We start from the raw sequence: 24,837 nt of genomic DNA on the forward strand, positions 1-24,837 counted from the left end.
TCAGTATATGCAACAGAACATAATGAAAGCAATGCCCAAGAGACTATTATGCCATTCTCTACAATGGGAGGGTGAATAGCTCAGCAAGTTATACACTCGAACTCGCTGGTGTTGTTACGGTAGCCCAGCGCACCTGGCATGCTTATCTCAGAACATCCAGGTGTGTGGGAGGGGGTGGTCCTCAAGACATGAGACTGTGGTGGAACCTAGACACATATAAAAAACCATTGTGAAAAAGCTTTTTAAAAAAAGTTTTGAAAAAATTATAGAATTTGCCATAGCTCAGTATCGCCACCTGCTGTCACACTGTATAATGCACTTTACAACACACTTAAAGCGTTTTATTTGCAGCTGTATAGCTGAGTCCCAAGTGCTGTGTAATTTAAACCCCCTGTCCACATTACACCAACAGGGACAACAAGCAAAGGTGAGAGAGGCAATGGATGTGACCCAAACCTTTGTAGGCTACATCCCAGCCACACAAGCCAGGCACTCCTACACACATGCACAGCCCTCTCCATCATTGTCACAGTTCGAGGGCACATTACAACCAAGCAAAAGCACTCAAGGGCCTGGAGCAGAGCTGCTGAGAGCCGTGGCCTAGGTGGAGGAGCTGTGACCTGGGGAGAGTTTCTAGGGGACAAATTCAGCCTCCAGTCCTGAGGTTCCTCACCTGTGCTCCTCACCTGGGGAGGCCCAGGTGGTCTCTGTAACTTGAGCTTCATAAAAGACTTTTATCCAGCTTGGAAGGCTCACAGGTTGTTAAACACCCAGTCAGTCGAAGCTGAAAATGCAAGGGAATGCTGCGATAACATGGGCTGTGTTACACGAGATGCAATCTTAACCCCAGCGCTGCAGTTCGGCCACAGTGGCCCCTTTTACAATGGCTGGATATTTAGAAATACAAGACCCCCCTTTGTCCTGGGACCAGTCATTCTCTGACACCTTATGCCCTGGATTGTTGGAGCATGGAAGGCTCATCCCCCTTTTTTCACTTAATGAGGCCATTTTCTTTTCTCTGGGTCTGAAGGAGCATATACCTCTGTGCAGTTCAGCATGTCTGCATGTCTGGCTGGCTGTTTTAATGAGAAGTTTCGGATTTCCCCGTGATCTAGTGCCACAAAAGAAAGCACTGCAAGTATTAAACTTCTAATTGATTCCACTTAAAGACTGCCATGCCCTTTGGGGGAAATGTACGGCATGTACAAATTAGTGGGAAACACAGCACACTGTCAAATCCTCACTTTCATTTATTTACTCGGTAATTTGTGTTCTGGCCTTACCTTGCAGGATTTAAGGGACCCGTTCATACATTTTGAATCAGCACTGGTTTTCTGCAGAGATGCTCACATGAGTGGCTTGATGGCTTGAGCAGGAAGAGGATGGGGAAGCATAATGGACTGCGAGAGACTATCCCAAATATGGGTGGCATTTAAAACCAGGTTGCTGTAGCTTAAGGTAAAGGGACCCCTGACCATTAGGTCCAGTCGCGGATGACTCTGGGGTTGCAGTGCTCATCTCGCTTTACTGGCCGAGGAAGCCGGCGTACAGCTTCCCGGTCATGTGGCCAGCATGACTAAGCCACTTCTGGAGAACCAGAGCAGCGCACGGAAATGCCGTTTACCTTCCCACTGGAGCGGTACCTATTTATCTACTTGCACTTTGATGTGCTTTCAGACTGCTAGGTTGGCAGGAGCAGGGACCAGGAAATGGGAGCTCACCCCATCGTGGGGTTTCGAACCACCGACCTCCTGATCAGCAAGCCCTAGGTTCTGTGGTTTAGACCACAGCGCCACCCGCATAGCTTAATTGTTACAATAATGCTGTCCTGTGTTTGTGGGTGCTGGACTTCTAATTCCTTTAAACCTAGCAAGTGTTAACATATAAATCAGGCTAGGTGCCTCATGAGATGATCACCTGGGTGAAGGGCCATTAAGAAAATAAAGGAAAGGTGATGGGCCATTAGGAGAAGAGAAGAGAAGAGAAGAGAAGAGAAGAGAAGAGAAGAGAAGAGAAGAGAAGAGGCTCTGTGCCAGATGACAAATAGGTGGCGCTCCTCCTCCTACTCTTAGATGGTTAGTAGGACAAAGCAGGAGTTTTAGGGCAGAGTTTGTTGTGATGCAACCTATAGGAAGAAAGGCTAGAAAGGCAGAGAGAAAACCATGACTGAATCCAAGACTGGCTATGGGGGGAAAACAAGACCGTTTTTGAGTGTTGATGCTGTGAACTCCTCCATTGTAGGCTCAAGCTGTATATGTGTCTAAATAAACCATATATCATGAACACACCACAGTCTCTGCTGCACCTCTTTTCCAAAAGGAAGCAAGAACCCTGTGTGAACATCTGGAACCCCTGGAATCTTGCACCGCTCAGAGATTGGGATGGCATGCAGCAATATCTATGGCGCACAGGAATAAAGTGTTGGATTTTGGCAAAGGAAATCCATGTTCAGATCCTCCAACACAATGGAGCTCACTGGAGGGTCTTGGATCAATCATAAGATCTTAAGAAGAGCCTTCTAGATGAGGCCCATGGCTCATCTAGTTCAGTATCCTGTTCTCATAAGGGTCACCTAGATGCCTGTGGGAAACCAACAAGCAGGAGCTGAGCACAATAGCACTCTGCTTTTGCATCATCTGCAATGTCTCAGACAAAGTGTTGGTCTGAGGCACTGGGGCAGGGAATAGCAGCAACCACACCCAATAAAGTATTCTGCAAAGTGGCCTTTTAGCAGGAGGAATCAGGGGAGGCGGGACAGCTCCAGCTGTCACTGGACACCTTGAATTATTATTATTATTATTATTATTATTATTATTATTATTACGATTCTCTTAAATGCCACATCCAATGATTTAACTGTGCATTGGCTTCCATGCAAATGCAAAAACTGAACTCCAGGCTCACCTGTGCATGCCACCTTTCAAAACTGCAGACTTGAGCAATATAATGCAGGTGTAAATCATTGCAAAGCATCACAGTTGCCTTCACTTCAAAAAAAGAAAATAGTTAACTGTGCATCCTTCCCAATTCTGCAGACATAACACAATGCAGATCATTGACTCAACAGCGCAACAGCTTGTGCAACTTAATTTCTGAGTGTCTCTGGTGCCTGTTCACGTCACCTATGTGAACAAGTGAGATTTTCATAGGGAGTGGAAAACTGGGGGTATTCGCAGAGCCCCTCCTTTTACAATGATCCAGGGCTCATTACTGTCAGACATGGCTGCCTGTACTGCCAGCTCACGTCAGTGTCAAAGAGTCTCGGTAGATTAATCCCTTGAATATTCACCTCCACCCGTAACCTGCTCTTCTGATATTGCATTCTACCAGCTGCCATGCTGCCATCTTGGAGCCACGCTTGTGTCTGAATGGGGTGGGGAGCCTGCTTATCAAAGGCAGTGTTTTGCTGGCGTTTGCAGGATGGATGTAAACATGAGTAGCTGTGCTGTGTGCACACCTCCACGCCACAAACAGCTCGACTTGTGATGTGACAGCAATAAAATATTCATATCCCGCTCAGCAATGCCATGATGAGAGCCAGAGTACATCGTTCCTCCACAAAGCCTGTCAGTGTGTCGTATTCAGGCTTTGTACTCTTTGCCCTTCCCTATATAGGAATGTTAAGGAACGTATTCTAATGAGGACTTCCTTTCATCCGCAAGGTTCTGTCTCATTTACGGCCTGTTTTTTCCAAGGAACAGAGGGAGGAAACAGTGGAGAGAGAAAGGCGTGGCTCTTCCCTCCTGCAAAAAGGCTTCTGGCAATTAAAATGAATAGGTCAGTCACAGCAATGCAGGATACCGATCTTGATTTAGAGCTAAAGGTGGTGTGTTTCTCCTTTGCAGCTGGCATAAGTTGAAAGGTGATGCAAAGTAACTTTTCCTAGGGAGGCATGAGCATCTTGACATTTAGAAACCTATTAATCAATCTATCTTCTCTTCGTTCCATCAGCCCTGCTGTGCTCGCAGGGACTCCAGAGCAAACGCAGATCTTCGCATCAGTAGGAGATGCCTCTTCCTCTGTGCTGGTGAGGAAGAGAAGCAGTTGCTCTGACAATGAAATGTGAGGAAGGGCTATAGCTCAGTAGCAGAGCTTCTTTGCATGCAGAGGGGCCCAGTTTCAACCTTCAGCATCTCTCGATAGAATCATGCTTTTTTCTGGGGGTACGCGGGGTACACATACCCCTAAACATTTTGTGAATCTAAGTTTGGCCTCATTGAGGGGCAGTGTTTAAATATGAGTAGGAAAAGGTAAAGGTAAAGGTAAAGGTAAAGGTACCCCTGCCCGTACGGGCCAGTCGTGTCCGACTCTACGGTTGTGCGCCCATCTCGCTTAAGAGGCCGGGGCCAGCGCTGTCCGGAGACACTTCCGGGTCACGTGGCCAGCGTGACGAAGCTGCTCTGGCGAGCCAGCACCAGCGCCGCACACAGAAATGCCGTTTACCTTCCCGCTATAAAGTGGTACCTATTTATCTACTTGCACTTAAGAGTGCTTTCGAACTGCTAGGTGGGCAGGAGCTGGGACCGAAAGACAGGAGCTCACCCCACCGCGGGGATTCGAACCGCCAACCATACAATTGGCAAGTCCTAGGCGCTGAGGTTTTACCCACAGCACCACCCGTGTCCCTAAACTTTTTTGTTATGTACTGAGTTGAATAGGATCCAAAATGCAGCAGTCTGATTGGTCCTAGAACAATAGGATCCAGAATGCAGCAGTCTGATTGGTCCACAGGAGCCACCCAACCCAGCTCCAGGTGGAAATGAATCCGCAACCTGATTGGCCTACAGGAGAATCCCGGAATTAGCCAATCACATGGGGCCCATTGTGTAAATAATGTATATAAAGCAGACATTCTGGGGGAACTTCCATTCCTCCTCACCACTATGAGCTGAATAAAGAGCATGAAATCCACTCTTGACTCCGAGTATATTTCAATTTTTTTAGAAAAAAAGATTCAATGGAAAGAACTAGGAAGAGACACCTGTCTAAAGCACTGAGGAGTCGCTGCCACCCACTGTTGACCATGCTGAGCTATTATTATTTTATTACATTTATTTACCACCCTTCACCAAATGATCTTAGGGTGGTTCACAAGATAAAACACAAGGCAGAAGCACAAATAAATGGTTAAAACGGAAGCAGCAGAACAATAACCCACCTTCCTACAAACACATTTAAAAGGCTGTAGGATATTAATCAACCAAAGGCCTAGTTGAAGAGGAACATGTTCGCCTGGTGCCTAAAAATATATGTGAAGGTGCCAGATGAACCTCCCTGGGGAGAGCATCCCATGAATTGGGAGCTACTGCCAAGAAGGCCCGTTCTCGTGTTGCCACCCTCTGGTCCTCTCGTGAAAGAGCCACACGGAGAAGAGCCTCAGATCATGAATGCAGAGTCTGAGGTCATTCATATGGGGAAAGAGGGTCCTTCAGGTATTGTGATCCTGAGCTGTATAATACGTACTTTATAGGTCAGTGTTAGAATTCCTGCTCCATGATTGCAGTCATGGGATTTTTGTCTATCACATGACGGTATATGTTTTGACTCCACAAAGTGGGAAGTGACGGAGACAGGATGTTTATGTTACTGCGTGCCGTGAAGTGGGACTATTGTCCTTTGCTTTTTCTCTTTGCTGTCTGATGCTGAAGAGAGAGGGAACCAAGTTGCAGTGCTCTGTGTGTGTTTATATGTAAATAAAGCAGATTAGCCAAAATGCTGAGTTGCTGAGGTCTGTTACGCATGATGCGCAAACTCTATGGATCCCTAAGCGTGCCGGTGTCAGTTGGCATCGGTCGCTGTGATGTTTGGGCTGAAGAAAGCATTTGAAGCTCCCAAACATATGACCAGGAGGGAGAGAACATGCCAGTCGGGCATGTGTTTCTCCAGGGTCCAACTTGAGTGTAGGCCGAGCTCCTGACACCCGGAAACTAATTGGCAGCCAGTGCAGTCAGGCCTGGATTGGTGTTATTGCTCTGATTGTCTTGTTCTAGTCAGCAACCTGGCCACTGGATTCTGCACCAGTGGGAACTTCCGAACCATCTTCAGAGGCAGCCCTATGTATAACACAAAGCAATATATGTGTTATGAGTTGGAGGCAATCAGTTTAAAACGGTTCCCTTTGCACCTGTGAATGTTGCTTGAGAACATAAGAAGAGCTTGATGAATCCGGTTAATGGCCCATCTAGTCCCAACCAGATCTCTCTTGGAAACCTGCAATCAGGACCCGAGCAAAAGAGCACTCTGATCTCCTGCCGTTTCCAGCTACCTCTTTCATGGGCATCCTTTCTCTGACAGTACACAGAGTGGGGGGAAAGGCATGAGAATTTATCTTAAGCCAGTGATACGCAACATGATACTCTCCAGCAGTTGCTGGACTATAGATCCCATTATGGGTGCCATCTTGAATAAAATATGGGGTAGACAGGTAAGCCCCACTCCACACAATCAATCACAAGACTGAATGGCAATGCCTATCAACTTTGGTAGAGGGCGGCCCTCTCAATTATTTTATTGGGGGCCAAAGTGACCTTGGCCTATAGGAGTTGGATCCTATGGCTCCCATCTTCCCTGACCATTGGTCATGCCAGCTGGGATTGATGGGACTTGTAGTCCAGCAACATCTGCAGGTCATCATATTGACTCACCCTGATCTTAAGACTTAATGGTGAATCAGGGCAGAAAATATGGAGAAGGGGTGTGTGTGTGTGTGTGTGTGTGTGTGTGTGTGTGTGTGTGTGCTGCATGGATGCACCCAATGAGATGGACTTTAGCGCATGGAAGCTTATGTCATATATTGTTTATTTCTTTATTAAATGTGTTGGTTGCTTTTTCTTGCCCAGGGCCATCCAAAGCAACTTACAATCAAACGATAAATTTGTTAGAACAAAAGGTGCCATGAGATCAGCATTCGTAATAAAAACAATCTCACCCATGCCTACTTGTGAATGTGTAGAATTAATTTCCCCTTTTATTATCTAGGTGAGAAAAAAGCTACAAAAGAATCAGCAATGAGTGGTCAAGTGCCCTCTAGCTTATCATGAACAGAACCCCCATCCTGACACCATCACATATGCTGTGGACTTCATAGGTTATGTCATATTGCGACTTCCTGGTTGCCTCTCAGGCACTGTTTGTAATTCCTGCTTGCACAGGAATCAGACGATGTGATCCTTTTCAAGCCAAAAGCAGAATTTGCAAGACAGAGTTGATGTGCAATCACGGAAAGATAAAAGCAACTCATGTTTAGATAATTTCACATCAGATACTGATCGCCGGCAAGAACAATTACTCTATTAAATTGAAATTCATGAATAATTCACCAGCTTCATCCAAGAACAAAATCCAAAAGTAGCAGGGGTGTTTGATGATCAATGAGAATGGCCAGTTTTAAATAACTGAAGGACAATTTTATGAACTGTGCATTTGATTGTTTAATCAGCTCATGCTGTGGATTATGAATCTTTGTGTTCTTATTATTTTTCTCACTTTTCAATTTATGCACAGCAGTTTTTTTTAAAAAAAGACCAAAGAACATATTCTTGCTAAAAGCTTTATTAGTAAAACCCCATCCTCTTACCATGAAATCCTATACCTGTCTACTCAGAAGTAAGCCTCATTGATTTCAACAGAATTTACTCCCTGATAAGTGCATATAATAATTTAAGTGTGTTGTATGCATTGCTATGGGACGTGGGTGGCGCAGTGGGTTAAACCACAGAGCCTAGGACTTGCCGATCAGAAGATCGGCGGTTTGAATCCCCGCGACGGGGTGAGCTCCCGTTGCTCGGTCCCTGCTCCTGCCAACCTAGCAGTTCGAAAGCACGCCAAAGTGCAAGTAGATAAATAGGTACCGCTCCGACAGGAAGGTAAACGGCGTTTCTGTGTGCTGCTCTGGTTTTGCCAGAAGCGGCTTAGTCATGCTGGCCACATGACCTGGAAAAACTGTCTGTGGACAAACGGTGGCTCCCTCGGCCAGTAAAGCGAGATGAGAGCCGCAACCCCAGAGTCGGCCATGATTGGACCTAATGGTTAGGGGTCCCTTTACCTTTATGCATTGTTATTTGTGTCTTCAAAATAAAATAACAGGATATTTTCAAATATCCTTCTGGTCAGTTCAGCTCGTAAGTTTATTGCTCTAGCCACAGGCCATGGCAAACTTACAACAACTGTATTAATAAAATAATACAGATAATTCACTTTTGATTGAAACTTACTAGCGCTAACAAGGAACATTATTAATCCTAACATGGCAATTCACAGAGCAATATACAGTACATAATATTACCCTAGCATTGCTGCTAATTGAAAACCAGTGGTGTTTGCTATTCTTTATTGTTCTAATTGCTTGATTATTTTATTGCACGTTTCTGTTCACCACTTGCAGGGCCTAAAAGGCGCATATATTCTTGCATGCCACCCCAATCTCCAAGCAGTGATTCCAGGGTTCAGTTTCCTCAAACAAGGGACAACAGAGACAATGGTGTCTTTATGACATATGGTTAATTTACACGTCTATACAACCCGAGCAGGGACGCGGGTGGCGCTGTGGGTTAAACCGATCTGATTTGCCGATCAGAAGGTTGGCGGTTCGAATCCCCGCGACGGGCTGAGCTCCCGTTGCTCTGTCCCTGCTCCTGCCAACCCAGCAGTTCAAAAGCACGTCAAAGTGCAAGTAGATAAATAGGTACCGCTCCGACGGGAAGGTAAGCGGTGTTTCCGTGCGCTGCTCTGGTTTGCCAGAAGTGGCTTAGTCATGCTGGCCACATGACCCGGAAAAACTGTCTGCAGACAAACGTCGGCTCCCTCGGCCAATAAAGCAAGATGAGCGCCGCAACCCCAGAGTCAGTCACGACTGGACCTAACGGTCAGGGGTCCCTTTACCTTTACAACTCGAGTCTATAATGGAGGGGCACACAGCGTTCACACCCCAAGAGGGTCTTGCTTTTCCCATAGCTACAGCCTTGGATGTGAGCAGAAATCAAGCATGGCTCTTCCCCATAGGTTTCTGCTCTGCCTGCTTACATACAGAACTCTAGCCATTTGTCCTTCTAACTACCAGCCAGTTGAAGAAGTGGGTCCCAGCCATTTTTTCTCTGGCACACAGGCCACTTCCTTTGTTACCTTAATGACCCATACATAGGCCATTACCAAGAAGCTGGCCTGGGTATTTCAATGATTGGATCCTTGCTGGATTCAGGAATTAGAAGGGACTCAGGCATACTGCCTAACTGGCCCAGTATATCTGAAGGAGTGTCACCACCCCCATCAATCAACCTGGACACTGACGTCCAGCTCCGAGGGACTTCTGGCGGTTCCCTCCCTGCAAGAAGTGAGTTTACAGGGAACCAGGCAGAGGGCCTTCTGGGTAGTGGCGCCTGACCCATGGAACGCCCTCCCACCAGAAGTCAAGGAAACAAACAACTATCAAACTTTTAGAAGACATCTGAAGGCAGCCCTGTTTAGAGAAGTTTTCAGTGTTTGAGGTTTTATCACTTTGTTATTATTATTAATAATAATAATATTGATATTCTGTTGGGAGCCACCCAGAGTGGCTGGGGAAACCCAGCCAGGTGGGCGGGATATAAATATATTATTATTATTATTAATATTATTATTATTATTATTATTATTAATTATTACTCTCTCACATCAATATAATATAAAACTAACACAGGTAGAAATCAGTCCTAGAAATAATCAGAACAAAGCAGATGGAAAGAAGTAGATTTTAAAGTTATATTGCTCATAATAATAACAATAATAACAATAACAGCAACAACAACAACAACAACAACAACAACACTAATTTATTTATACTCTGCCCATCTGGCTGGGTTTCCTAAGCTTGTAAAGTCTCTCTTTCTCTCTCACACACACACATACACACACATATTCAGATTTATATTCCCTTCCACTGTAATGAAGTATTTATACATAGCAAATGCAGTTCTGGTGACCTGAGCCAGGTAGTGGATGCCTATTTAAACTGTGTCTGTTAATGCTTTTTGCACTCATCTTATTCTGGTAACACATTCATTTACATCCTGATTTATGTTAAGAGCACTGAGACCACGCAAAGGGCAAATGAATAATGAGATTAATTAATGTGATCGTCGTTTTTCAGCGCTCTTAAATAAACTTCTTGACCTTTTCCCCCAACAACCCACCACCCACCCTACATCCTGCAATGTGTGTTTTTGGCAACAAGTTGGCTGCAATCAGTTTCGGAAAGGTTCTATCAACCTGTGCTGAGGTTTATAACTCTGGAAGCACACTGTGTTTATTGGCGTGAACTCTTGTGACCTAAGGAGAAGCAACCTCCTCTTGTGCCGTTAGCTGCAGCTTGATGTGCAAAACTCCACAGCTCTTTAAACTCAGCAAATCAGTCAGCAAGAGAAGCTTTTCACCTTCTTTTGATATATATCTTGCCTGCTGTCTCAGTGTGGTATAGTGGTTAAGAGTGGTGGACTCGTAATCTGGTGAACCGGGTTCGCGTCCCCGCTCCTCCACGTGCAGCTGCTGGGTGACCTTGGGCTAGTCACACTTCTCTGAAGTCTCTCAGCCTCACTCACCTCACAGAGTGTTTGTTGTGGGGGAGGAAGGGAAAGGAGATTGTTAGCCGCTTTGAGACTCCTTAGGGTAGTGATAAAGTGGGATATCAAATCCAAATCCAAAACTCTTCTATGCAGGGATTAGGAACCTGTGGCTCTCCAAATGTTGTTGGACTACAGCTCCCATCACTCCTGATCACTGGCCACCTTGGCTGATGGGAGTTGGAGTCCAACAACATCAGGAGAGCCATAGTTTCCCAACCGTTGTCTGCGGTTTTTGTTCCTCCAACTCTACCAGCTTCCACAATCTATCGTGGATTGCTTCAAGTAGCACCTAGGTTGGTAGGCAGGCTTGAATGTTGCTCCAACGATCAGCAAACTCAGGCTGACTCTTAAATAGACATGCAGCTTACTCTGAGCAGCTAGTTCCATCCCTGATGAATAGAATATCGACCCTTAAAGACATCTAGCCTGTTTTAGGGGCTGTAGCAGGCTGTGGTTCTACTGTGTCCTCCAAGCTGAGGTCCTTTGACTCTGCAGATTACACTCGTGACATCTTCAAGTCAGAAAGGTCCTGGCATTGCAGGTACTTCTGGTGCTGCAATTTCTAAGGAGGCAGGGACATCAAATCTGGTTTAGAGGGCACATTTTCTGAGATGCCTCTGAACCCATGATCTTTTCCCCCAAGGTTGGGGAATCTGAGCTCTGGGTTGGGATGGGGGAGAAATTTGATTCAGTTCACATCTAAAGATGAACCTACCGAATTCAAAACAATATATAAACCAAAACACAGCTTCAAAATTCACATTGTTGTGAATTTCACAGTGCATTGATCCATTCAAGGAACGTGTACAAAAAGGCATATACTAAAGGGTGTGTATATTTGTGAAAACAACATACAGAAATGCACTGCATTGTGGGAAATTGCTTGTAAAATGTGTATATTAGCCGAAACTGCATACATAAATATGTTTATTATTTTCATGTGGATTTTTAAAATTGCAAATGTGGGAAACCAAATTTAAACTTGAGAAACTGGGAGAACCGAATTTGACAAATCCATCTATCCCTAGCTCTGGGTCATGACAGTTTTCTCTCAGCTTGTAAAGTTGTTACAGTGGTACCTCAGGTTACAGACGCTTCAGGTTACAGACTCCGCTAACTCAGAAATAGTGCTTCAGGTTAAGAACTTTGCTTCAGGATGAAAATAGAAATTGTGCTCTGGCGGCGCGGCGGCAGCAGGAGGCCCCATTAGCTAAAGTGGTGCTTCAGGTTAAGAACAGTTTCAAGTTAAGTACGGACCTCCGGAACAAATTAAGTACTTAACCCGAGGTACCACTGTACATGCATGCTGATTGTGCCATGTGAATGCTTCCATTGTGCCTTGGGAACTGCAGTCTGCTTTCAGCTGCCCTCCATCACTAGCTGTGGCAGAGAGGCACATGGAAATTCAACCCTGCCAACACTAAAACAAACACCTGGAAAACAAGGCTGCATACACACCACACCTTTAAAACATATTCAAAGCACATCCATTGCCTTTTGGCGAAAGAATTGCCCTCCTCTAAACCCACTCCAATTAGTTTATGTCCTCCTTAAAGAGTGAGGGCCTAACATTAAAGAGCATTTGTGCACGCACTTACAAAGGAGCCTGATCAGCCTGAACATTAACTTTGCAATTGGAACATCTCATTTTACATTCCAAGCTAGATTTGAAAATAATGCTCTGTTCGCAGCAATAGCCAAGCACTGCAAGCTGTACAAATCTGCATTCTACGTTGACTAATTAATTGCAACCTTTGGTGACATCTCTGGTAACGTCTAGTTCTGCCATGATTCACACCATAAGCAGAACCCACAATTCTCTTTGCCACTCAAAGCTCAGGTTACATCTCACAGAGAGATTCTAGGGAGGCTTTACTCGGAAATAAATCCTGGTGTGCCTGGTGGGTCTTCCTCCCAAATAATTGCGTATAGGATTGTAACCTTAGAAGGTTTCTCGTTACATGCAGAGCTTCCGATTCTACATGAGGTGAACTAATTAGATGACAAATTAGATGATTAGTGAAGGGATCAACAGTTCAACAAACAAAAGAACATCTTGGCACCATTATCAGGGCAGCCACATGCACCAGCTCATCATCCCTTCATTGGGGATGATTAATGATTTATTTTATGTGTGAATTTCACATTCCTGGCTTGTTTTGGGGGGTATGAGAGGTAGCTTGTGTTAATCTCTCAGAACAATTTGCTACATGCATTTTTTTTAATGAACTCTCTCACCAATTGTTAGGCAAGCAATAAACTCGCAAAAATTGAATAATTCTAATTACCAGAGTTGACAAATTAGCATTTAAGACATTCTTGCCCCGCCATGCTCCCGCAAGTCCAGTGAAAATCAATGCAAATTATGTTTAGCACTTTCTACCAAGTGCACCGTACGGTACTTTGCAGCACTGTGGGCGAGGAATATAGCCGTCAAGATGTCATTCCCGAGGAACCTCTGGGCACACAGCTCTTTTTGCAAAGTATCCAAGCAAGTCGAAAGAGGATTCAAGTTGCGGTGTATTTTTGCAAATAATTCCTAAGAAGCTCTCTGCAAATCCCAGTTTATGTATCCCTTCTGTGCATCAATCCAGGGATTCCTTGCCAGAACTGAGGCTCCACAGTCCTCCCTTCACTTCAGCGGACGAGGCACCTCTAGGTACCCAAAATTATATGTACAGTCATATCGCAGAAGTTGAACAGAATCCGTTCCAGAAGTCCATTTGACTTCCAAAGTGTTCGGAAACCAAAGCTGCAGGAAGCTCCTGCACCCAATCGGAAGCCATGGAACCTGTGTCAGACATTCGGGTTCCAAAGAACGTTCGCAAACCGGAACACTCACTTCCGGGTTTGTGGCATTCAGAAGCCAAAATGTTCGACTCGCAAGGCATTCAGGATCCAAGGTACGACTGTACATATTTCATTTGGCTTCCATTGAAGTGAATGGGAAGCCCCATTTTGGCTGGAGGTCAGCATGTATACCAGTGCAAACTGCTTTTTGGTACCAGAAATAGTAGTAGCAGCAGCAGCAGCAGCAGTGGTAGTAACTTTATCACCTGCCCTTTCCCAACAAGTCCCAGGGCAGGTTACAGCAATTTAAAATAAAAACAGCTGAAGCAGATTACAATAGCAGGAACAGGGTCTTCATGTGCCATTGGTTGGTTTTATCCTGAGCTTGAAGCATCAATGATCTTCACATTCCAGCACCATTTTGCTCATCACTTTTATCTAACAGATTAAAAATAAATATATACTTCAAGCTACCTAGATTGTGTTGAAGGATAGTCATTAACGTGTTTTTTAAAAAAGGAAAGAAAGAAACTGGGAGTGTACAAAGAGCCTAGTTAACAGTACAGTTCTCACAGTGAAAAATAGGAAAGCTGGTTTTATTCCCGTGCTGTCAAGCTGTGCGCCACCCATTCTCCTAACAGAAGGGATGTTAAAACATCTCACTGACACTTATTATGTAACAACATATGGCTAAAGGCAGGGCTGATGAATGGCCCCGTATTGCTCTGCCGTCCGTTCACAGTACTGCGTATCTCCCCTTCACAGCAAAGCAAGTAATTACAAAACAGACAGCATTTCCTGATATATTTCACTTTTTGCCTCACTAATTTGCTGTTCATCTTGTCTGCAGACAATTGCGATGGCTTTCCTGCAGAAAGTTGGTACCTATCTCTTATGCGCAGAAGCCCAATGTTTACACAGTTGTTTAGAACTCTCAGGGACACCTAATTAAAGGCGGCCATTTTGTGATGAAGTCAGGGAAACTTTTCCTGCCATCGGTAGCACCCATTTCCACAAGCTAATGATAACGAGGGAAGCTAATTAAGACACCAATTGCCCCAATATACTTGTCATAAACAGCTTAAACATTTCACTCAGCAACTTGACTCCTTACAGTGCTTTTCTTTCACACGTTTTAGATCCATTGCTGAATAGTATTCACAAGTTGGGATTGTCAGGGAATTCTGGTGAAAATAGATACAGGAGTAGAAATTGCCAATGTTCACTTATTCATCTCGTGTCTACGATGCAAATCAATCTGGCAAATAACAATCATTATTCTCTATTGTTGTTGCTTTCAGTCTGCAAACAATACGTAATTGATTACATTTCCCCCTATTTGCATTGTGTTTCCTGTGCACTGAAACCAGTAGAGTGGGGGGAAATTACAGGCAAAATAATTTATGTAATTAAATGCTTACATTATGTGATTTTTGCCACGGTGGAAAGTGAGAGAAAACACAAGGTTCTTGGTAGCAGATGAACTGCAGTGAAATGGAAACAGTTTGGCATGTGACATATCCTCCTAGTGGTGCAGCAATAAAAATGCTAGCACATTTGCAAAGTTAAGCTGGGGCTGGTTGTCAGGGGCTGGGCAGAGGAGGAGGAATGGTGGAGACCGCCTCCCCATCCTGACCCTTCCAGAGAGGAGAAAGAGGAAGACTAGATTTACAACAGGGGTTTGAGGGAGGTCACAGCTCAGAGGCAGATGAAGGGGAAAGTTGGGAAACCATGGGAGAGCCAGAGCAACAGGTGGCTGACACATTGTCATTAGAAGGCATTCCAGACCATCCCTCTCCCAGAACCCAGCGAGCCTTAAAAGTACAGTGGTACATCGGGTTACATACTGTCAGAGGCTCAGGAGCAGAAGAGCAGGGGAGAGAGCAGATAGAGAGCGGAGGAGAGGAATCAGAGGGGAGCGTAGGGGAATATGACAGTGGACCGAGAGATTCCATGAGCTTCTCCAGCGAATCAGAAGATTCCCAGGAGAGGGCGCCTATGGTAAGGGCGAGGCGAATCCCAGAGGGGACGATCCATAAACAAGGAACCAGAGGGGAGTCCCAAAGGAGCAGCGGAGGAGTAGGGCCAGTTTCCCCACCAGAGCACAGTGGGGGGGAAGAGTCACGTGAGTCAGGACCATCTTCTCCTCCATCAGGGAGTGGGGAGAAGGAGGGAAGGCCAGGTCCAGCTAGCCTCCCCGAAAGGGGGAGCAGTGACACAAGTGTAACGGTCAGAAGGAAAGTGGGAGGCTGCGCGCGCGCGCCAAGTTCAAATGTGGAGGAGCGCGGGACAGCAGAAGACCCGGATTGGGAGCCAGGTCCTAAAGCCCGAAAGAGGGGGGGGGAGGAGTCGGGAGAATCAGCGTCAGAAGAATCTCGGAGGGCAGAGACTCCGACTAGCAGAAGGACCCGGAGAAAGAAGGAACAGAGGAAGAGGTGGAGTAAAGCTAGAATCTTAAGCTGGTGTCAGGGGGGCGGAGATTCAGATGGGACTTCTACGATCTGACGGATAGATGTAGCGTTGCGCGCTGCACGTCTGGAAATGAGACTGAACTTCAATAAAGACTTTTAAACTTGAGCAAGAAGCAGCGTTGGTCTTGTGTGAGCTGGGACCTTGGGCAGCGCTGACACATACGCTTCAGGTTACAGACTCCACTAACCCAGAAATAGTACCTCGGGTTAAGAACTTGGCTTCAGGATGAGAATAGAAATTGTGCTCCGGTGGCGCGGCAGCAGCAGGAGGTCCCATTAGCTAAAGTGGTCTTCATGTTAAGAACACTTTCAGGTTAAGAACGAACCTCCGGAACGAATTAAGTACTTAACCCGAGGTACCACTGTAGAAGAAGAAGAAGAAGAGTTTGGATTTGATATCCCGCCTTTCACTCCCCTTCAGGAGTCTCAAAGCGGCTAACAATCTCCTTTCCCTTCCTCCCCCACAACAAACACTCTGTGAGGTAAGTGGGGCTGAGAGACTTCAAAGAAGTATGACTGGCCCAAGGTCACCCAGCAGCTGCAGGTGGAGGAGCGGAGACGCGAACCCGGTTCCCCAGATTAGGTGACTACCGCTCTTAACCACTACACCACACTGGCTCTCTGCCACTGTACAGGGTGAGCCCTTTAAAAGAGGCCCCATGGATACACATATTCCACAGAGCCTCTTTTAAAAGATTCACCCTGCAGGAGAGCAAAGAGCTCAAAGACTTAGTGGCATCTGTAGAAGTGACAAATGATGAAGTGGGATAGACGGGCGGGGGTGGAGATTCAGTCGGGACAATGCCATTATCCAAGAGGCTGGGTTCTATAGCCTCTCTGTACAGTTTGAAATAAAAAAGGACTGTAAGAAACATTTTCTTGTCTTTATACTTTCTTGGGCAACCAGCCGGGAGCCACTAACAGTAGCCTGACTGTTTCAAATTGGATGGGGGACCATTCATTGAGATTTCCGCATTGCAGGGGTTTGGACTAGATGACCCATGGGGCCCCATCCAACTCTACAATTCTATGATTCTATGACTAACACAGGAAGAAATGGGAAACAATGCCTTGCTATGTCCCAATTCACAAGTGGGGCCTGCAGAGAAGATAAACCTTGCAGTATTCATTGTTCTGGACCACAGCTTTCCAAACTGTGTTGTCGCTGCTTTGTGTAGGTGTGCCATGTGAATGCTCCCCACGCTCCTCCTGGGGCTGGAAACCTCCGGTTTGCTAGTAAAACTCTATCACAAAATGATGCATGCCTAAAAGGTGTGTCACCAACATGAAAGGTTTGGAAAGCTCTGTTCTAGACAGCCATATTCTCCTCCACAGTACTGGGGAGAAGGAAGTTAGAGGAAGGGAGGTGGTGGTGAGTCCAACTTCAGCCCGCCCCCCAAGTTAGCCTGCTGCCCTCACGGTGGTGGAGGACTCTCTCGTATCATCAGAGTTGAAGCAATAAAAGTCTGCTAGTGGCACTGTGGTCTAAACTACTAAGCCTCTTGGACTTGCCGATCAGAAGGTCGGTGGTTTGAATCCCCACGGCAGGCTGAGCTCCCGCTGCTCTTTCCCAGCTCCTGCCAACCTAACAGTTCGAAAGCACACCAGTGCAAGCAGATAAATAGGTACCGCTGCAGCGGGAAGGTAAATGGTGTTTCCGTGCGCTCTGGTTTCCATCACATTGTCTCGTTGCGCCAGAAGTGGTTTAGTCATGCTGGCCACATGACCCGGAAAGCTGTCTGTGGACAAAAGCTGGCTCCCTCGACCTGAAAGCGAGATGAGCGCCGCAACCCAAGAGTCGCCTTTGACAGGACTTAACTGTCCAGGGGTCCTTTACCTTTACCTTTTTTTTTTTAACCTATATATGGAATAGGGAGCACCATTTTGTCATTTCCTTTGGGTAGCAAGATGTTTTGGTCCAACCCTGCCAGAACTAACAAACCTTTCACCTATTATGATATCCTCTCACAGATTAATTAACTACAGCTTTAAATGATGGATTTGTTGATTAAACTTGCTTCCTTACCAATTACTAACCCAAAGTAAGTCCCATAAGGATTACATGAATTTCTCTGTGAAGGAGTCAACAGACAGTGTGTCTAGAGCTAGCAGGTTTTTTCCAGAAATGAGAGGCAGGTGGGGTTCATCAACTTGGAAAGGTAGCCCATCTCAGAGAAGGAAAACTGTGATCCTGGACCTCTTCTGTGAATTTGGTAGGCTCACCTTTAAGTGAGAATTGGATTGAATTTCTCCTTCATCCCTGGTGTCAGGTAACAAAATGTTTTGGACAGCCCTTAGCATCTCTCTCTCTCTCACTCACTCACACACACACACTTTCAGGTTTTCTGCTGCTTCAGATTACAGGTATAGATGGATATAGGTATATGTGTTACCTTTTTCTTTATTTAACTACCACCATAAATGAGGCTGATGGTTTCAGGGAGTTTTGTACAACATCCCTCCATTTCCTCCTCCCTCAGTCCGCCAACATTTTCCCCAGCTGGCTTAGCATGACAGTTCCTTCGAATACACACTCCCTAATTCGGTCCATTACTTCAATAAACCACATTCTTTCCTCTAGACCTTTAAAAAAAAAAGACAATAAAAACTGGGCAGGAGGCATGAAATTACTAGCAAAATATACTTCGACATAACCAGACTTTTATGCTCCACAAATAAAAGATATAGCAACTACCTAATATATACATTAAATTTAAAGGGCTTGGGGTAGGCAAGAATTAAAAACTTCCCAGCGAACTGGGTGGATGGTTAATAATTATATATATAAAACAGTGCAGTGGCTGGGAGCAGAAGTCGTCTCTAAAGGGCAGCCAGAAGGATCTTTTATGTCCTGATCAGGAGTTGAAGCAGCAGCCCTTGTAACTCCTTAGAGATCACTCTCTAAAGAACAGGCAAAGCAGGGCTGTCTTTACACAGGGGTGCAAGGGGTACGGGGCACCTGGGCGCTGAATTCTGTGGGGTGCCAAATGTATACCTTTCGATCGGAAGAAGTGAAAAGCAATGGAGCAAAAGTCCCCACCACCCCTCCTCTGTCGCTCTGTTACTCCGTAGCGTCAAATATTCCCGACGAGTCAGGAAACAAAAGCAGTTTTTTCCACTGTGTTGTTGTTACAGGTGAGCAATTCCCCCCACCCCTAAAAAAAAGGTCAACAACTTTGGCTTCCCTCCTCCCCAAAAAAGCTCAATAAACTAAATTTGGGGGCGCTGGGCAGATCTTTGCACCCCAGCAGATCATATGCTAAAGATGACCCTGAGGCAAAGGGTTTCATTTCTTTTATTTCCAATCAGGAGAGAAAGCTGAAGGGACTGACGGACCACTTCCTGTTGCTTCAAGGACTGGAACCCCCTACTAGCTGGCATTCAGCGCCCGCCCCCCTCAACTAAATGTATTGCCCTGGGGCAGCCTTTCACAACCTAGTGCCATCCCCACCCCTCGCAGATGGTTTGCATTGCAATTCCCTTCATCTCTAATGTTTAGCCAAGCTGGCCAGGGGTAAGGGAACTTATACCTGAAAACCACTGCATTCTGAGAGCTTCAGTCTCACCCACTTCAGAGAACAACAGCGCAAAAGAAACATGTGCTACTTCCTTTTCCTCTGCTTACAGTTCTCTGTTAAAATTATTTCCCTGCATTTCTGCTATCAATCTCTCAGGAAACCTCTTGGCCCCAGATTGAAATGTGCCATCCGTTCCTATCAGGCCTGTGTTTTATCTTCTGCTATTCTGGCATATTTAGACGGGCAACTGTTCGTCTGCTTCAAAGTCATGCATTGGCTGTGACGTAGAGGTGGGCAAATATTTCAATTTCACTTTCTCATTTTTCCAGTCTTCAGGTCTCCACTTCTCCAAATCAGCAGTTTGTGGTTAAAAAAAGAAAAGAAAAGTCCTCATGCAGATTCATCAGCATTTTAGCAGAAATCTCTCCTAGTTTGGTATGCTATTTTGCCTAGCATGCACATTTTCGCAAAGCAGTCTTGCCTAATACAAGGCATCTTTGTATGCTATTTTCACTAATAATATATAGTGTTTATATGCACATTTTAGCCCCACCACATGCATTTTTGAAGACATTACTTGGCTGGAGAAATGCAATCCAAAATTCGGAAAAGCACAAATTTTGAAGGGTGGGTGTATTTTGGTTCACATCTTCTTTTAGAAATGGCAAATTGGGTTAGTTTACATTTAAACACAAACTTAATCACACTTTCTTCCCCACCCCTAGCTGTGACCCAACTGGCCATATTCTTGTCAAGGAAACTAACAACTATATGATTTTTAGAAGACATCTGAAGGCAGCTCTGTACAGGGAAGTTTTTAATGTCTGATGTTTTAATTTGTGGGAAGCTGCCCAGATTGGCAGCTATCAGTCAGATGGGTGGCAAATAAATTATTATTATTATTATTATTATTATTATTACCCACCGACAATAAAGCATCTGATGCTAGTCTTCCAAGGAACCATACAGTTCAAATGGGAGGGGTGCTCTCACCAGGCTAGAAGACATTTAGCTGGCTCCCATATATTTACTTCAGAGGAGGCTGGCAGCAGCAAAGGGCAAATGGCAATGATGGTCAGTCTCTCTTCCAGCCTCCAAGTGCAGTTCTGTACCCTTCCTGGCCAGGTGAAAATGGACCAGACCAATGCAGAGAGCAGCTCTTGAAGGTCTCACAGCAAGACTGACAAACCCAATTTCTCTGCAGGCTTTAATGCACCATCTCTGATGAAACTGACTGCTAAATTTTAATCAAGACAGTCTTTCTGAGGAATTGCGCAGTTCTTATCTTGGCAATTTTGGTACTGCTTCCTCTCACTTTCTAATTAGACAGTAGCGCCAGGAGGATGAGTCCAGGCTATTCAAGAATCCCATTCCCAACCTCCTTCATTGTGCTTGCCATTGATTCTCTTCTCGGGATGAGGGCCAACGTAAAAGGGCCTCAGGTGACACTGACCACTTTGCAAATTGCATTTGTAAAAGAAAACCAAAAGAAAACCTTCAATCCAGCCTCTCAGTGTCTCATTTGCCTTTCATATGCAGCTATTTTCCCTGTCAATAAGGGTATAATTTAAATCCACAGTGATCAATGACTGTTTAATATTTCCCTAAAGTGTATTTTCTCTGACAACACTGGAGATGTATAATAATGGCTTCCACCCTTTTTCTTGTCCTGTACACAAAATATCCTTCCTATATAAGCCACAGGAGAACTCAAGAGAGCTGCTATTTTTATCTTTCAGGGCTTATCTTGCTGCCATCACAGCCAAATGCATAGTCATTTTCTTGGTTGGTTAGCTACATAAAGTCTTCCACTGCTGCCTAGCAGCCTTTTACACATTCTCAAATCAGTCGTATTCCATGGTGGGAAAATGTCTGTTTTCACCAATTTCTTGTGAAATTCTCTTTGCAAACCAGATTAAAGAAGATGTTGAAACCAGAACGGGGCCTTATAGGTTCCAGCCCTGAAGCAAAACATAAGAACTAAGGGAGCTTCTGGCTGAGAAGATGCAGCTCTCTCTTAGTCAATTCTTTGAGGGGGGCATTAAACAAATTTTTTCATTGGATTTTATAAGTTCACGAAGCTAAAAATGAAAGCCATAAGTAAGGGTTGTTAACAAATTAGAAACATCCCATATTCCTTGCCCTCCTACCTTCCTAGCGTGGTACAGTTGGATTCTCATGCTTGTGTCAGTGTTGTGTCATTGTGCAACTTGGAGAAATCAGGAGGAATCTGGGTAAAACAGTCCATCATAGTTGAGATGAAAACGAAGACCATCAATCAGTGCAGGGGTTCCAACTTGAGGGGAGGGGGGAGAGCAGGTAAGCCCCGCCTTGCATAATCGATCAGATGATGTGGTGTGCGCACACACCATTTGAATGGCAGTGCCCATCAACTTCGTAGTGAGTCCAGCCCCTCAAATATTTATTAAGAGGCAAGTGTGGGGGCTCCTGGGGGCCAAGGAACTGTAGTCCCGCCATCTTTTTTTGAGAGGGCTAGGTCCCCTCAAAGTTCAGAGGGCCCTGTGTGCAATGTTGAATGTGCGACATCATGACATCGCGCCAGGCCCCCTCAATTCTCTGGAGAAGGTGATGCCCCTGTTAGGAGGACGAAGGGACGTCGACCCCTAGAAGTTGGCTCCTATGAACCTGTGGCAGCAATGCTATTGAAGGTCCATATATTTATGGTCGTCTTCTTCTTCTTTGGCGATCACTCGTAGCCCTGTAAGATTGTCATCCATAAACACGTTTTTAACAATGAGTCCGTAAGTGACTGTGGAGGCCAATTCTGGATCCACACGTCCTTCCACAGTGGGGACATTGGTTTCTGGGCGGGAGCTGATCACGGTGTGGATTTGCCAAGCGTGCAGCCATCACTGTCAATGAATGAATGATAATGAATTATAATTGGAGGCCAGGCAAAGAATAAGGATTGTGTTTGCCCTCATCCTGCTCATGCTCTCTTGGGGAAATCTTTACGAGAGTCTTCATCTGAAGACTTGCAACATACCTGCTAGCAATGCATGTGGCTGTTTCTTCAGTATTTCGTATTTTCTCACAGAGAGGTCCAGGTCTGGTCTATCATGGACCACTGGGTTAGGGAAGCTCACATCAGATTCTGAAGCAGGATCCCTTCCTGCCACTTACCAGATCCAGACCTGCTTAGCTTCAGTACAGTCACTCTGTCATTTACCACTAGGTTACTGCTTGATGTGTAGCACTGTTGAGGTATAACCCCTGTAAAATATGTTACTTGACTGTGCCCAGGCAACGTGGGACTTCAGTCAATGGTTAATACTTGCCTGTGTGATGTATTTCTATTGACAGATTCCTTGGCAAGGTTCAGAATTATTTTCTGGCATTCTCAGTATTAAGAGAGTTGACCAAACTCTACCTGGGCTCTGTAACATTGTGATTCTGAACAAAGGGACCTGAATCTTGACCTTATACCCAAGTACACCCAAGCCTGATGATATACATCTGGTAGACAGACCCTTTGTAGGCTCAGGAAATGGAATGGCAGCCAGCAAAACATAATAATAAAGTGGAGTCATTGACAATTCCACATTTTTTAATGGAGCCTAAAATCTGCCTTCTGAGGCTGTCTCCTCACTATCCCTCATGGAAAGTCTAGACCTGGGACCCATTTTTAAAATGGAAACTAAAATTGGATGCCTTCCACCGTGAGAAATGGATGAGGATGAGAATTGTGCCTCAGAGGGCTGTTTGTCATGTTACTTATTTCTGGGTTATGCAGATGGAGTCAATCACATCTCCACCTATCCCAGGAAGGAAGGAAGTGTGCACAGATCATACTTGCTGTCAACCTGTGTACAGAATGCACAGATCTGACTGAATCTTTCTCAACCTCAGAATAAATGAGCAAGGTGACAATCAACCCTAAGTAACACATAGTCATTGTCAAACAAGGAAACAGAAAAAAGGAATGTGCGGGTTCCGTATTTACATACACAATACAAGAGAAGAGCTGTGATTTGTTTCAGTGGCAGGCTTCAAGTTTTTAAAAAAGTTTTGTTCTCCACTAGGAATCTGTTCATTCCATTTCTCCCCATTTCTCATTTTTCAAGTCTTAAGTTCAGTTCAAATGTTTACAGGGTGTTGGTTGTTGCTGTTTATTAAAAAGCGTGAATTTTTTTGCTAATTTTCACTCACATTTCTCCTAAGATACCATTTTTTGTATGCGCTTTGCCTAGTATATACACTATTTGAAGCTATTTCGCCATGGATAGGGTGGGGGTTTTGAATGTTGTTTTCACTGATAGGCACATTTTTTATTTCACCCTTTTGTGGGAGAATTGCATTGCAAAATACAAAGAAGTGCAAATTTCAAATGAGAGTTGTGTGCTGGTTCTTGTACTGGTTTGGGAAGTGCAGAATCTGATCCCATTAAGATACAAATTAAACATATTCTCCCCCCCCCCAATTCCCTATGTTCCACAAAGCAGTGAGAAATCACACTTCTCTGGAAGGGAATAGGAGCCCTTGCTGCACTTCAATCCTCCTGGCAATCAGTATTTTTTTTCCTTTTAATCATCTGGCTTTCAGAAGTTCTGACATCAAAATAAAAACCCCTGATAAAAAGGCCACTCCTCTGTCACAACTGCCTCTTGGCCAGACATGAGATTAGTATACAGGCCACCTTCCAATCCAAAAGCATGGCAGAAATTCTTTAGAATCACAAGCTCCTTTGTTGCTTGACACAAAAGATGCACCATTCTCTATCCATTTCAAATTGTAGTATTTTCCTCGCCATCCATTTAGAGCTCGAACAGGGTTTGTTGGTTTGTTTCTATTCCCCCTCCCTGCTTTCCTCCTAAACTGGGGTTCGTGGCAGTCTCTGCAAATGAACCATTCAAAGAGTGTGAAAGGGGTTAAGCCAGTTAAAACCCAATGAAATTTCTTTTCGACAGTCCCAACAGCATGACAAATTGAGAGGAGAAGCCGGGGCACGTGAAAGGAGGACGAATTTCAGTCAAGCCACCCCGCAATTGTGAATGCCAGAGCGACTGGATCACTCAGAAGTCATCATATCCTGAGCATCGCTTCATTGTTAACGTCTATATTAGCATTGTCATCCCTATTGGGGGCGGAAATCATGCCTAAAATTGTGGTGGGTGGTTGTTGTTTTTTAAAAAAATCCTCCCTTCATAAAAAAAGCAGAAACAATTTTCTTTCTTGAAAGAAGACGGAGCAATTTGAGCTGGTGAGAAACTAGCAGATGAAACTAGTTGGAAACAATAGAGACCTTTCTGTGCTTCTCCAAAGGGAGCCCTCATCACTATTCTATATTTTCCCACTGAATTATTTCAGCTTTTTCAGAGAACGATAGAGAGAGATTGTGGTGACACGTTCCTCTTTGCTGCATTGCACTTTGTTTCGCCCCATTGTTATCTTGATGACTGTATGTGCTGGGCCAGCCCAATACATTCTGCTGCCTGAGGCAAG

This window comes from Podarcis raffonei, chromosome 1 (genome assembly GCF_027172205.1).
Source record: "Podarcis raffonei isolate rPodRaf1 chromosome 1, rPodRaf1.pri, whole genome shotgun sequence".
Lineage (NCBI taxonomy): Eukaryota > Metazoa > Chordata > Lepidosauria > Squamata > Lacertidae > Podarcis > Podarcis raffonei.